Below are 13,360 nucleotides of genomic sequence, written 5' to 3'. Positions count from 1 at the left end.
AATGGTGGTTCACACCTATAATTCCAGCCTGCAGAGAACTGAGACAGGAAGACTGTAATAAATTTGAGGCATCCTAGGCTACATAGTGAGCTCCAGACTAGCAGTCTGAGCTGTTATCTCAAAACCAAAGTAACCAAACAACCAACCAAACAAGAACCCTCAGTGCTGTCAAAGTAGCAAGTAAAATGGCTGAGCTTAGTGTGCAGCTTAATGGCAGACTACCAGCATGTCTGAGACCCTAGGTCTGATCCTCAGCAATGCAAGAAAATTAAAAAAAAAAAAAAAACTTGAGCTCTTAGGGGCTTCTAAAAAATAAATTGATGTTACCTCTTTAAATGGCATTCTATACTCTAACCAAGTGCTATGCATGGAGATAACCTAGAACCCCTGCACAGATGTAGCCCATGGCAGTTCAGTGTCCAAGTGGGTTACATAGTAATGGGAAGAGGGACTGCCTCTGACATGAACTGATTGGCCTGCTCTTTAATCACCTCCCCCTGAGGGGGGAGCAGCCTTACCAGGCCACAGAAGAAGACAATTCAGCCACTCCTGATGAGATCTTATAGACTAAGATCAGAAGGAAGGAGAGGAGGACCTCCCCTATCAGTGGACTTGGGGAGGGGCATGTGTGAAGATGGGGGTGAGAGGGTGGGATCTGAAAGGGAGGAGGGAGGGGCTTATGGGGGGATACAAAGTGAATAAAGGGTAATTAATAAAATTTTTTAAAAAAGGAAAAAAATGACATTCTATTAAGATCTATGCAGTCTGGGGGCCAAGGTATTGGCTCATCAAGTAAAAGTAATTGTACACAAGCCTGGTGAACTAAGTTTGGATCTTCCAAACCAATGTTAAAGTAGTAGTATTTGTAGTATTTGTCTGTGGACCTAGCATTCCTACTGCAGATCAAAGGTGGAGATAGAAGAATTCTCTGGAGCACTCTGGCCAGCTCTCCTAAAATATGCAGCACAGTGGTAGAACAGGAAGAGAGACTCTGCCTCAAAACATGGAGCAAGAAAAAAGTCAGACACTTTTTGCCATCTGACCTCTGTACTCAGGCCATGGCAAACATATACTCTCAGACACGAACATACATGCCCACACACACACACAACCATACACATGTATCATACATTAAACATACATGAAATAAATATTTTTTAAAGATCTATAAAGTTTAAGATACCAAAGTCTTAGAAAAGTAGAAATGAAATTGGAGGAACAAATAAAACTATCAGGAGAGGGGGGATGAGAAAAGAGAGGGTGTGTGGGTAATATATTCAACATACAATCAATATATATTTGAAAACTTAAAATTAATAATCATGAAATAGGGCAATTCCAGTCACAAGTCAACACTTTATGAAATAGCTATAATACTATTTCAAAGTAATAAGATAATGACAATATAATAATCATATATAACATAACAAGCTAATGTTTCTCTTTATTTCCTTCTTTGGTGCAGAGGGGTAGAAACCACTATGAAAACACTTTGCCTCTGAGCCATATGGCCCAGCCCATGAGTTAACTTTTATTTAACACCCATAATGTGTCACTTTGCTGCAGGTACTTTTATCATCCCTGATTTTCAGGTAAGGAAACTGGGTCTTCTGAAGGCCCAAGGACACAGAGCCAGGAAATAGAGAGAATGGGCTCTAGCTCAGACTGGACTTGGAAGGTGTAGGCTAGAAAGATAAAAGAGTTCTAGGCTAGACTCAGCTCCACAGTAGGTATGAGGCCAGCCCAAGTACATAATACCCTTCTCAATAATAAAAATAAAAATAATAATAATAATAATAAGTTCAAAGAACTGGCTCCAAGCCAGGTCTCATAAACTCCAGATCCCATTCTGCAAGTGCAGCACAAAGGTCTCTCATGACTTCATCTAGCATGGTGAGTGTGTGCTGCCTCAGGATTACTTTCTTCCCGAGGCTCCTCGCCTTTTTCCTGACACTCTAAGCCATTCAGAGCGAGCAGGAGATATCATTATACACTGGGGGGTGGGGGTGGGAGCAAACACCCAGGGTGGCATTAAAAGAACTAGAGCCAGGTTGGGGCTTTAGTTTAGTAGTAGAGCAAGCCCCGGGTTTGATCCTCAGCTCTGGAGGATGGGGAAGAATTCAAATCAACATGTAGCGATTTAAATCAGCAAATTTTGAGAGAGAAGGAGCAGCTACAATGAGTGATGCTAGCAAGGCCATAGCAGGATTGGCATCGCCACAGACTGCTAATAGAGGGGGAGTTGGTTCAACAAGTTGGAGCCCTTTTGGCAATTTTTCAAGAGACACATTTTAGCATTTTTGCTCACTCTTTAATCAGTAATCCTCCTCCCAGGAAATTACTTAAGGGAAACAATGTAAAAGAATAAGTTAAGTGCACCCAACTTTTCTGTACAATAGAATTGCAACAGCAAAACAATTAAAACAGCACAAATGTCTGAGACTGAGAAATGATTAAACAAGGATTAAAGGTTTGTATTTGAGAAGAACCACAGCTGTTCACCTCTTTTCCCCAGAAGCCTTTGGCTCCTTGAGTCCTGATCCTCACACAGCCCCCAGGTGCTAGCGTTAAGTAAAACAACAACAATCACTCACACACTTTCTTGCTCTGCAGCCCAATGTTTTCTTCACATTGAAAAAACTGAGAATAGGCTCCACCTGCCCTCTTTTAGCTCTGCATAAGTTTGTGCTCTTTAGCACATTTTCTGTTTACAGTTGCAATTCCCTCACAGTTGTCTCATCGTTTCCAAATGTTTTCTTCCCTGAAGTTGTACATAAGCTTATGGCATTCAGGATGTCCGCCAGGACTTTGAGAGGCACTGGGGCCTGGATGCTTCCCACATCAGTGTGACAGAGGCCAAATCACAACTCCACTAACTGCAAAGCCTCTCGGAGAGATGACCTATAATTATAAGAAATACATCAAATAATGATTATTTTTACTGATGTCAAGCTGCATTTTTATAATGAGCTTTGTTAGAAGAGGGAACAAGTCCTCTCTCGGCTAATGCCCAGCTCCAGCAACCTGTTTACAAACTAGATTCACAGAATACAATTAGTTCTTGCCATTTTGTCCCAAAAGCCCCCACCACACCATGCTGTTTGGAAACAGTGCAGGCTGCGGGGTACTGCCAGTTTTGAGGATGATGTAAGGATCATTATTGAACAATAATGGTATCAGAACAATACACCAAATACTTTCAAGTTAAAGCACTCCCTGCCTCGTGGCCCTATGTTTCAACTAATTATTTCCTTTGTGCAGTGTTTAATTGTCTTTCATTATAAATGTGTTCATAATATAAGTGACCTCATTTTCCTACATATTCTGATATCCCCGCTAGCATTCTGTGTCCTCAATATGGTCTATGTCTTCTTGCTTAGATATTAGCGCTTTTTTTTCCCTCCCTCCTCTTTTCTAACCTTAAGATTTTATTTTATAGCTGGGTTTGGTGGCACATGCCTGTACTACCAGCTCTTCTTGGAAGGTGGAGGCAGAAGGATTGGGAATTCAAGGCCAGCCTCAGCCACATAGGGAATTTGAGGAAACCTTGGACTGCAAAATCAAACAAAGATCTTATTTGATTTCTGCAGTTTTAAATTGACCCCAAGGTCTCACACATGGTAACCAGTGTTCTGTCACTGAACTACATCAGGAGACTCTATCTTTGATGTACATGACTATGAACCCAGCACTTAGAGGGAAAGGCAAGAGGATCACAAATTCAAAGTTACCCTTGGCTACACAGCAAGTCCAAGGCCAACCTGAGCTTGAGATCCTCAAAAGAAAGAGAAAAGGAATGAAAGGGAGAGAAGGAGAAAGGAAGAAACAAAAAGAGGGAGGAAGGGAGGGAAGGGGAGGAGGGAGAAGGCAGGTGAACAGGGTGACACATACCCATGGTCCTAGTACCTAGGAGGCTGAAGCAGGAAGGTCACTTTGATCTGACTCGGGGTCAGATTTCCTATTTCTCTCACATCCTGACTCTAGCTCCATCACTTTGAGTAAATTACTTCAACTGTATCTATGGTGACAGACCAGCCTTATTAGCCCAGAACTGAAGAATTTCCTGTGACATGAAATATACAGTTTAGAAGACCAGGAGGAGTTGGTCACGTTTTCTGTTTCTGTTTCCTCATATGTAGATGAGGGATGTTAGCAGAACCTTGCCCATGAGGACAACAGAGGTACTGGCTGCTCTGTGTACAGAGGCACCTAGCACACACCCTGTGAAGTGCGTTTTCAGTAGCAAGCACCTTGAAATGAGACTATCTACTCCAAGGTGCTCCTTCATTCCAGGCCCCTCTGTTACCATTTCAGTAGCACCATTCTCCTCTCTTTTATTTAATAGCATAAAGACTTAGATAACTGCATATTTAGTATTAAATTTGTCATTCTGTGAAATCTATTGTTTCACTTACCACTACAGACAATACCAATGATGCCTTCAAAATGTTCTAAGCAATTTCATATAGCTCTCATTGGAATGTCACAATTTCCAAGGTTACAGTTCAATCTCCCTTTAGTGTGGTACCATAAAGGTTTACCCTAATGTCATTCCTTTTATGGAAATAACACCAAAGTGCTTCAACCAGAAAACTGAAGAAGAAAGAAGGTGGAGCAAAAGCAGGTACAGGTTAGTCCATGATAACTGTGGCAAGACTACATTTCTGGGCCAGTTGCTCATCCTACATTGGATAGAGACATCTCAGATAGTTGGATAGTGATCTCTCAGAGAGAGATCACTTTTTGCATTCTGTGCAGTCAGTGGAAGCCTATATGGACTAATGGGTGCTTGGAAGGTGGAGAGACTATTGTTGAAGAGATTGCTAGGAATGAATAAATTGCCGGTGAAGCCATATTTAAACACAGCAGGTCTGTCTGGGAGCAGACTCAGGTAGAAATAGGCCCTCTCTGACAAAAGAGTCTTCCAGCAGCTGGGCTTTTCTTTCTTCCCCAGCCCTTCCATATGTAATATCTCAGTAGACTACATAGTTGAAGAAAAAAATATGGAAATGGGTGGAAGGACAGGCATTTTGTCGGTCCCCTTGTACTTGGCAGAGAAATAAAAGGTCCTTTCTTTCATTTTTGCTGTGAGAAGAATTTAACTCTTTAAACCTTTGAATCTAATATCTCTTTACAACTCTCTGTGTGTCCTGCATACTTCCTATTCAAAAGCCAGGGATGGGGAGGGGGGATAAAAGGAGGGGAGGGGAGAGGGGGGAGGAAAGAGGAAAGCAAAAGAAGAGAAAAAGAAAAGGGAGAGAAGGAAAGAGAAATCAATAGAACTTGATTGATTCTCCAGTATGGAAGATTGTCAATGATAGCATGTTCCGTTTGTACTATTTAAAAGATACTGTTCATGGCCTCCTCGTTTCTCAAAAAAAGGGAAATTTTACAACTGTTAGATTATAGTCTTGGAGCTATTTATTACAGAGAACATACCATGACAGATAACACCAACTCTCTATTATCCATGAAAAGAAATAAGTAAAAATCACTCCTCGGTCTAAATTTGGCTTGAACTGTTTCAAAACCTTTTCTTTCCAGTGCTTCTGAAATTCTTGGAGCAAAACATGTTAGTTTTAAAATTTCTTTGTAGTCTTCTTGAAATCTTTAAAGCAGGAAAGCAATAAAAACAAATAATCCCAGCACCAGTCAAGGAGGGACTGAGGGAAGAGAATGAGGCCTGGATAAAGAAGAGATGGTGGAGGAGAAAATCAACCAGTACCTGGCCCGTAAGAATGAAAAACAATGTCATTTGTCCAAATCAAAGTGTGCGGCATTCCCACGCCTATGATGCGGTCCTCCTGCTCAGTAAAGATTTACGAAACTGCTTTTAGGTCCCCAGTAATTGTGCTCAAACCTGCAAAGTTAGAGCCATGTCAACACCACATTCCAAGCAATTGGGAAAAATTGATCATTACCCAGTTTTTTTTTTTTTTTTTTTTTTTTTTTCTTTTTGAGACAGGGTTTCTCTGTGTAGCCCTGGCTTTCCTGGAACTCATTCTCTAGATCAGGCTGGCCTTGAACTCAGAGATCCACCTGCGTGTGCCACCATCGCCAGGCTCCATTACCACCACCACCCCTTTTTCTTTCCTAAATCTAAGCTTGCTGTGGTGGTGCTCACCTTTAATCCTAGCAGAGACAGAGTTAGGCAGATCTCTGTGAGTTCCAGGCCAGCCTGGCCTACATATTGAATTTCAGACCAGCCAGGAATTAGAGACACTATCTTCAAAAACAAAACAAAAAGCTGAGATCCTTTCAGATAACCTTCAAAAATAAATTGCAGTGTAGGTGCTACCTCAGTCCTGAACCCACACAGTGCAGGGAACCTGTATCACAAGACTACAGTCACCAGCTCCTAATCCATTTTTCTCATCCAGGCCTCGGCTGTGATTTCTAGACCCCTGAGACCCAGAAGATAACTAGACTCAGGACATCTGAGCTACCCCGGTAGTTTCCCCAAGCAGTCAGGTACCCCTAGCTGCCTAGCACCCAAATGCTTGTGGTGCCTCCTTGAGTGGGAAACCAGGGCTGCTGCAGGGTCAGGCAAAGGGTCCTGTCCATGCTGCATTGACTTCAACCTACCAGTTCCTTAGGCCATGAATGTCTCAGTTCTCAGCCACCATCCCTCTCCTAACCTCAGTTTGCAGTCTTCCCCTTCTTTTCAAAACGCTGGTTCTCAAAAAGAAAAAACAAAACAAAACAAAACAAAAAACAAAACAAAGATGCCTAGTGGGCTGGAAAGTCGGGGCAGAAGAGCCATCACAGGGAGAGGGGGAGACAATCGGCCCTGGGTTTGGAGGAGATGCCTGTCAGAGCGCTGAATATAAGGCCTTTCGCTGTTATTTTTGTTCAGGGCCCTTTCTTCCTAGTCCTCGTCCTCCTCCTCCTCTATTTTTTCCTTTCTGTTCAGCTATTTGTGTTTTCTGAACGGGTAAGTGATTTGCAGCAGGAAATTAGGTATCTCGATTCCAGAAGCTCTGTGATATTAATGGTATCTGTTCCAGAGCCGGCTCCTTATCACAGTCTTGTGTGTGTGTGTGTGTGTGTGTGTGTTGTTTTTTGCCCCCACTCCCAATATTTGCAGGTTATTTTGTGATGAACAGAGCAGAGCGCTGCTTAGTCCCAGAATCTTCCCTCCTCCGGTTTACACAATGCAAGTCTTAATTAAATACGGAACACCCACACCTCCCTTCCCACTGGACCCCTTCTATATGCCACCCCCCCACCAAGATACCAGCCTTGGACGGCTAGGGAAAGCCTCCTGTTGAAATTCCCAATTAGCAAGACACAGCGCAAAAGAAAAGAGTCTAAAGAGCCATTATCCGTCCTATTTTTGGATTCTTCCTTTTAGGCCTTACTCAGTAAACGTTTTCTTGGCTTTAGCCTGACTGAAATCTTGCAAGTCTAGAGACACAAGATTATAGGCACGTTAGATCTTTAAAAGTAAGATCTGTGTTTTTCTGGTTGATGAGTTAGGATTAACATATTTCTATGTGAAAGAAATAAAAGTTATGGATCAATTCGAACAGGCAATTTTTCCCTTTGTAAAAGTTTCATCAGTAACTTTTTCAGAGGTACTAAGTGGCTGAGGAAAACACAGTCATTTCCAAGTCAAGCAAATAAAAAAGAATTGGACAACAACCTTGGGTTTTTGTTTTCTTTCCTGGTCAGACGAAGGGGGAGTGGGTGATTTATGAGTAGTGGAATCAGGGAAATGAGTCATTCCTAATGCAAATATTTGAGCTAGCGTGGGACAGGTTTGGGGCAGGATTATGGGTCCCTCCAGAGTTCCTCCAGAAGAGAGGGTGACCATCACATCAAAACCATGGAGTCAGAAGGTGATGGAATGAGAGACAGAAGACAGGAGATCATCAAGGGAAAAATGTAGAATTCTAAAGTCCAGACAGGGGCAAAAGCATCATAAAGCCGCAGTAGCATCAGGCTACCCCAGAGATCGGTTTCATGTAAAAGTCGTCTCAAACAGACTGAGGGCCTTCAGATGACCCTTCTCTAGGCCTGAGGAATCCGGAGAATGCACAGGCCACGAGGCCCCTAGGAAAACTCTGAAGATGGCAGATTCAGGCTTCCACTTAGTGTTGCTTCTCTGCGGGCTTGCCTTGGCTCCTTCCCCTGTTCTTTCCTGCTAGGTCCACTGTTCCCTGAGGTAGGCCTGCAAGATTCCATCCCGCAATTATCTCCCTTCTCGCGCTTGCTCACGGGAGCACGTTAACCACAAACGACAGACAAACGCACTGAAGAAAAAAAAAAAGGTACAGATGGGTCTTTTATTGAACACTTGGAAATGTTTGCAAGGCTTTTGTTTTCTTTCTCCCATTCATGCCTGCAGGATCATTTGATCTGCCAACTTCAGTTCCTAGAGGCTAAAACCTGGAGGGCTCGGTCCAACCAGAGGCCCCGCTAGGGGGCGCACTCTGGCTGTGGCTCTGAGCCGAGCCCGACAGGTGTGCTGCTTGCTGGCGGGGTCGGGGGTTGCCGACTGGCAGGACCCAGACAGCTGGGGGTCCCTCAGGCCCCCAGAGAGACGCTTGAGCTGAATCCTTTGCTGCTCCATCTCAATGCCCTTTTGCCCCAATCCAGAGAAAAAGCTGCATGGGGAAACCTCCACCCTGGAAGCACAGCCGAGGTTCTGAGGTCCGGTTGGCGACGGAAAGAAGAAAGCAGATGTCGGCGATTAGGGGTCTGAGAAGTTTCCCTCTGGGATCTGGAAACCTGGGTGGGGGTACGGCAGCGGCAGATGGGATCCTCCTGCCAAGGGACTCGGGGTGAGGAGCCCAAAACCCAGCCATTCGCTTCTCACCGGTTGTATGGGGGGGGGGGGGGCACACCCTGGACTCTGAGCACAGACTTGAAGCAGCCACCTCCTTTGCCCAGCTTTGTGTTTGGAGCAAACCTGGAAGAAAAAGAAAAAGGCTAGGTGGCCTCCTGGCTGGGTGGAGGGAGAAGTTGCTGGATGTCTCTCAAGTTCTCACTCCTCCACCCCCTCTCCTACTGATGGGTAAAAATGGGTTAACAGAGGGTGGCGAAGTTTACAAGTCGGCGTTACCCTACCAGTAATCACACCCACAAAGTCCATACCTTGACGGCTCGGCTGAGATCCAAGCGAAGCTTCCGAGAGAGAGAGAGAGAGAGAGAGAGAGAGAGAGAGAGAGAGAGAGAGAGAGAGAGAGAGAATGCGCTCCCCACTGAGCCCTAACGGGGTCGGGGGAGCTACTTTAAGCGGAGGACAAGAGTCAGGCAAAAGAGAAGCAAAGCCGAGGGAGTGTTCCTAGAAAAATCTAAGTTACCAGTACCTTTGGACTTCTCCGAGGCTGCTCCTTTGAAAACACATCAACAAACCTGGTCCACAGACGGATCTCAGCAGCCTAGGGAAAACTGACGCAAGGGTAGGAAGTGAAGGGTAAACTGGGGGGGGGGGGGGGGGGCGCAGAGAAGATGAGGCCAAGTTCTAGGCAAGCGGATTATGTCACATTTCCTCCCATTACCAGACTTCCAGGAGGAGAAACCTCGATTTGTGCACAAAATGCCGTAGCCTTGAAGTGGCTAAGACTGTGAAAGCAGCGTTTGAGAAGGTTAACCTTTGCTGGTTGGAGTTGAGGGGGGGGTTGGGGAGGCAAATATTTCTGTTTGTGCCCTCCGCCTCTTCCCAGCACTGGCTGTCAATCCCGAGGCTTGTTATCCTCACAAGGCTTCAGTTTGTTTGCTTGATCTCAGCAAGGTTTTCTCCCACAAGTAGAACTATAATTGCTATAATTCCACTGTATCATTTGGATCATTGCGGTACTGTTGTTTTCTCTCCCTCTTTCTCCCCTCCTAACACTGCAATAACGCGCTCCAGTGTTAAATTAGCAGGTTGCGGAAGACCGTACATGAATGAAAGTTTGTTAAAAAAAAAAAAAAAAAAAAAAAGGAAGAAGAAATTAAATAAATAAAGCAGCAAAATGACTTGGCAAAGGGGAGAACACAACCCAGAGAATCCTTGCGTGTAATCAGGACTCATTGTCTTCCCTTCCAATGGCTTCCAAATTGGTCGACAGACTCCAATGAAGTTTATTTCTATTGTTTAAATATATGTTTTGAAGAGGTTGAGCATAATTTAAGGGGACCTGAGGCATCCGGGTGCTACTGGAAGCCCATCACAGCTTTATTTATCTATGTGTATATTACACAATAAATTAAAACCTCTCAAATGGAAAGTGTGTGAGGTTAAACTCTCCTCCAAACATCCCCCCCCACAAAGACATGGAACTGCCACCCCCTTATCATGTATTTCTTGCAAATACAATTTTGAAACGACAGAGTAGAATTAGCTCTCTCAGCACAGAAAGAAAGGGGTTTCTTCCATTTACCTCCTCCAGGTAACTATTATTTCCAGTTGTGGGAACAAGCCCCATTTTTTCACCATAAACAACAGATTTGGACATTTCACTTCCAGCCATTATGTTGTCATTTTTATTTTAGTGACTGAGTTAAAAACAGATGAACCAGAAAACATTGTTTTTCAAACAGCCCAGAAAAACCAAAACAACAGTATCAGACCTTAAAGATTAAGTTGTTACCAGCAACATACAAAGATTTTTCTTTTTTATCATTTATTTATTTTTATTTTACGTGCCTTGGTGTTTTGCCTGCATGTACGTCTCGGTGAGGATGTCAGATCTTGGAGCGGACAGACAGTTGTGAGCTGCCATGTGGAAATTTAACGCAGGTCCTCTGGAAGAACAGTCAGCATTCTTAACCACTGAGCCATCTCTCCAGCCCCCAAAGATTTTCTTAAGTTACAACTGAAATAAAATTACATTTTATTAGCGGGTAAAGAAAGTATAAAAGTGAGGTGGAAAGAAGGAAAAGTATTTTGCTGACAGAGTGAATATTAAATTGGGCTAAACAAACTATACATCCTTTTATGCATAATTCCATAGTCAAATTCTTAAAAGTCTGTGTGCTCAGCACATGGATTAAGTTCTTTCTAACATTAGAGGCATCCTTTGATTTTTTTTTTTAAACAAATGATGTACAGGATAGCACACCGTAAGCCCACATTGTAGCTAGATCATCTGGAAACACATTTAGGCTTTGCCACCCCATCCAGAGCCTTAGAAAAGTTTCCTGTATTATTTTTTTTTACTAATTAATCTGTGTGCAATTGAGTCAGCTGTAGATTCTGAAGTTGGGTATTGAATTGTGACAAATCTCAGGGTCGCTGAGTGCAGAGGAAACTAATTCAGGTCCTCCTCTCCAGCAGATGTACCTCCTTCATTTGGGAAGACTGATTAGAAAATAGTAAAAATAAAATAACAGAACAAAGAGGAGTAGAGTTTTCACACGGGTCTTCAAAAAAATTTTTTTAAACCTCTTTATATTCCATTAATAGAATTAGATTTAATTCCAGGGATCATTAAGTCAAAATCAGAAATTCTATGTTAACCTCCTCTCCCCCCCCCCCCCCGTTTACAGTGGGTGATTAAAATTAGAATACACCCCCATCAGAAAGTCCGACTTCTTTTAAAAGAAGAACAGCTGCAGGGGGGAGGGGGATGGAGGCGAAGAAGTCTTTCACTGAGCGTCTGAAACCCCTTTGGGCGTTCAGAAATTATCCGTGCATTTGTGACTCTTTTTGTTTAACACGATCTTCCTTGGGCTCATTTTCATCCCACTCCCTGCGTGTGTGGAGCCCACTCGGAAGTCACGGAGCCACCCAGCAGCCGGGTCTTGCAGATTTCCTATGCTGGCCCTGCCTGGGAGAGAAAAGTGTCTCTGTGCCTCAAAGCTCACAGCCTTAGGGACGCCGCGGAGGGTCTTTGCTTGGAAGGTCGAGGAAAACCCAAGTGTCTTTATATCTCTGGACTGCCCTGAGACCCCAGGGCTAAGGAGGGCCCAGGAGGGGAACAGGTGCGGCGAACAAGCCAAAACGTTAGCCTAAAGCTAGAGGAGACCTTATTAAAACAGCAAAAGGTGAGGATGCAAACAGAACCCAAGAAAGACAGAAGCCTATTTTAGGTACCCTGGAATCTCAGAGAGGAAAGAAAAAAAAAGAAAAAAAAAATCAAATGTCAAAGTAACTCGTGGTCTCTTCCTCTTTTCTGCCCCCACCATTGGAGGGTAGGAAAAACGTGTTGAGAAGCCAGCGGGAAACCGCGAAGAAACTATGGCAGGGAGGGACAGAGACAAATATTTCTCTCTCCGTATTTTACTACTACTAATAGTGGTGTGGTGTGGGTATTAGTAGTATTAATGTGCCCGTTCCCAGCCCTTTACCCCCTCAAGTTGTGTTGAGGACTTCTGCCAAGCTAGCCGATCTCTCTGCCGCCCACCCAGTAGCATCCAAGAGTTTATGTAGATGTTTATGGCCAGGGGGGGAAAAATCCCAGTTAGGTATCCTTGTATTTTTAAATACTGACTGTAAGCGATTCAAGTATTAATCCTTTGTAAAACGTTTTCTCTTTGACACATTGAAGGGGCTGAGAGAGGAAAACCTGGCGTGGATTCCCCTTCCCCGACCTCTCACCCACCTCCCTCACCCCCAACCCTGCCAACGTCAAGGCCCTAGCTGCCCCTTGGAACCCGCACCTAAGTAGTGAGGGTGTCCGTGCTGGCTCCTCTCTGGGACGGACCGCACTTGAGTCAGGGTTGGATGTAGATTCCCCGCGCCTGCAATGTTTGGGAAGAAACTGGCTTTCCCTAAGGCGCTCCTCTTTCACTTTTGCTGCTAGAGGCCAGGTCACAGAGTTCCAATTCTTAGGCATTTCGACTTGGTTCAAGGTGAATATCAGTCCCTTCTGACCTAGGAACCTGAGAACCACACACCTTCAGTGTGTGTGGGGGGCGGGGAGGGGGCTTCTCACCCCAGGCGCTGCTTGAGGATGAATAGCCGGGGGGGGGGGGCAGAAAGAGGGAGGGCGGTAGGTGACAGACTAACCAAGATGAATTTAGGGAGGTGAGGAAAGACAGAAGCGCTAGTGGAGAAAGGGGACTCTCCCAGTCTCGTCCCCAGCCGCCCCTCTGAGCTGCTTGGACTCACACTCGCCAGTCTCTTTCACCTCTCTGGACACCCCAGGGAAGACTGTGAGCCTTTGGCAGAGCTCTCTGTGTTTAAGGGCCTTTTTCTCGTTCCAGAGTTAAAAACGGAGGCAGAGGATGTTGGGAACCGATCTCAACAAGAAAGTAACAGCTAGGCTCTGGCTGAAGACCAATCGCTCTAGGCTCTGAAGCACAAGAGAAAACCAAACGCTCAGACAGCACGTTTCCCCCTGGCAGGTAGGAGGCCCATTGGCCCTAGACGGGAGGGTGACACCACAGCGCTGAGGTCAAGACTCTATCCTAGGAGAACAAAGTCGGC

Source organism: Meriones unguiculatus (assembly GCF_030254825.1).
Source record: "Meriones unguiculatus strain TT.TT164.6M chromosome X unlocalized genomic scaffold, Bangor_MerUng_6.1 ChrX_unordered_Scaffold_30, whole genome shotgun sequence".
In the NCBI taxonomy this organism is placed as follows: Eukaryota; Metazoa; Chordata; class Mammalia; order Rodentia; family Muridae; genus Meriones; species Meriones unguiculatus.
This window is presented reverse-complemented; position numbering follows the sequence as displayed.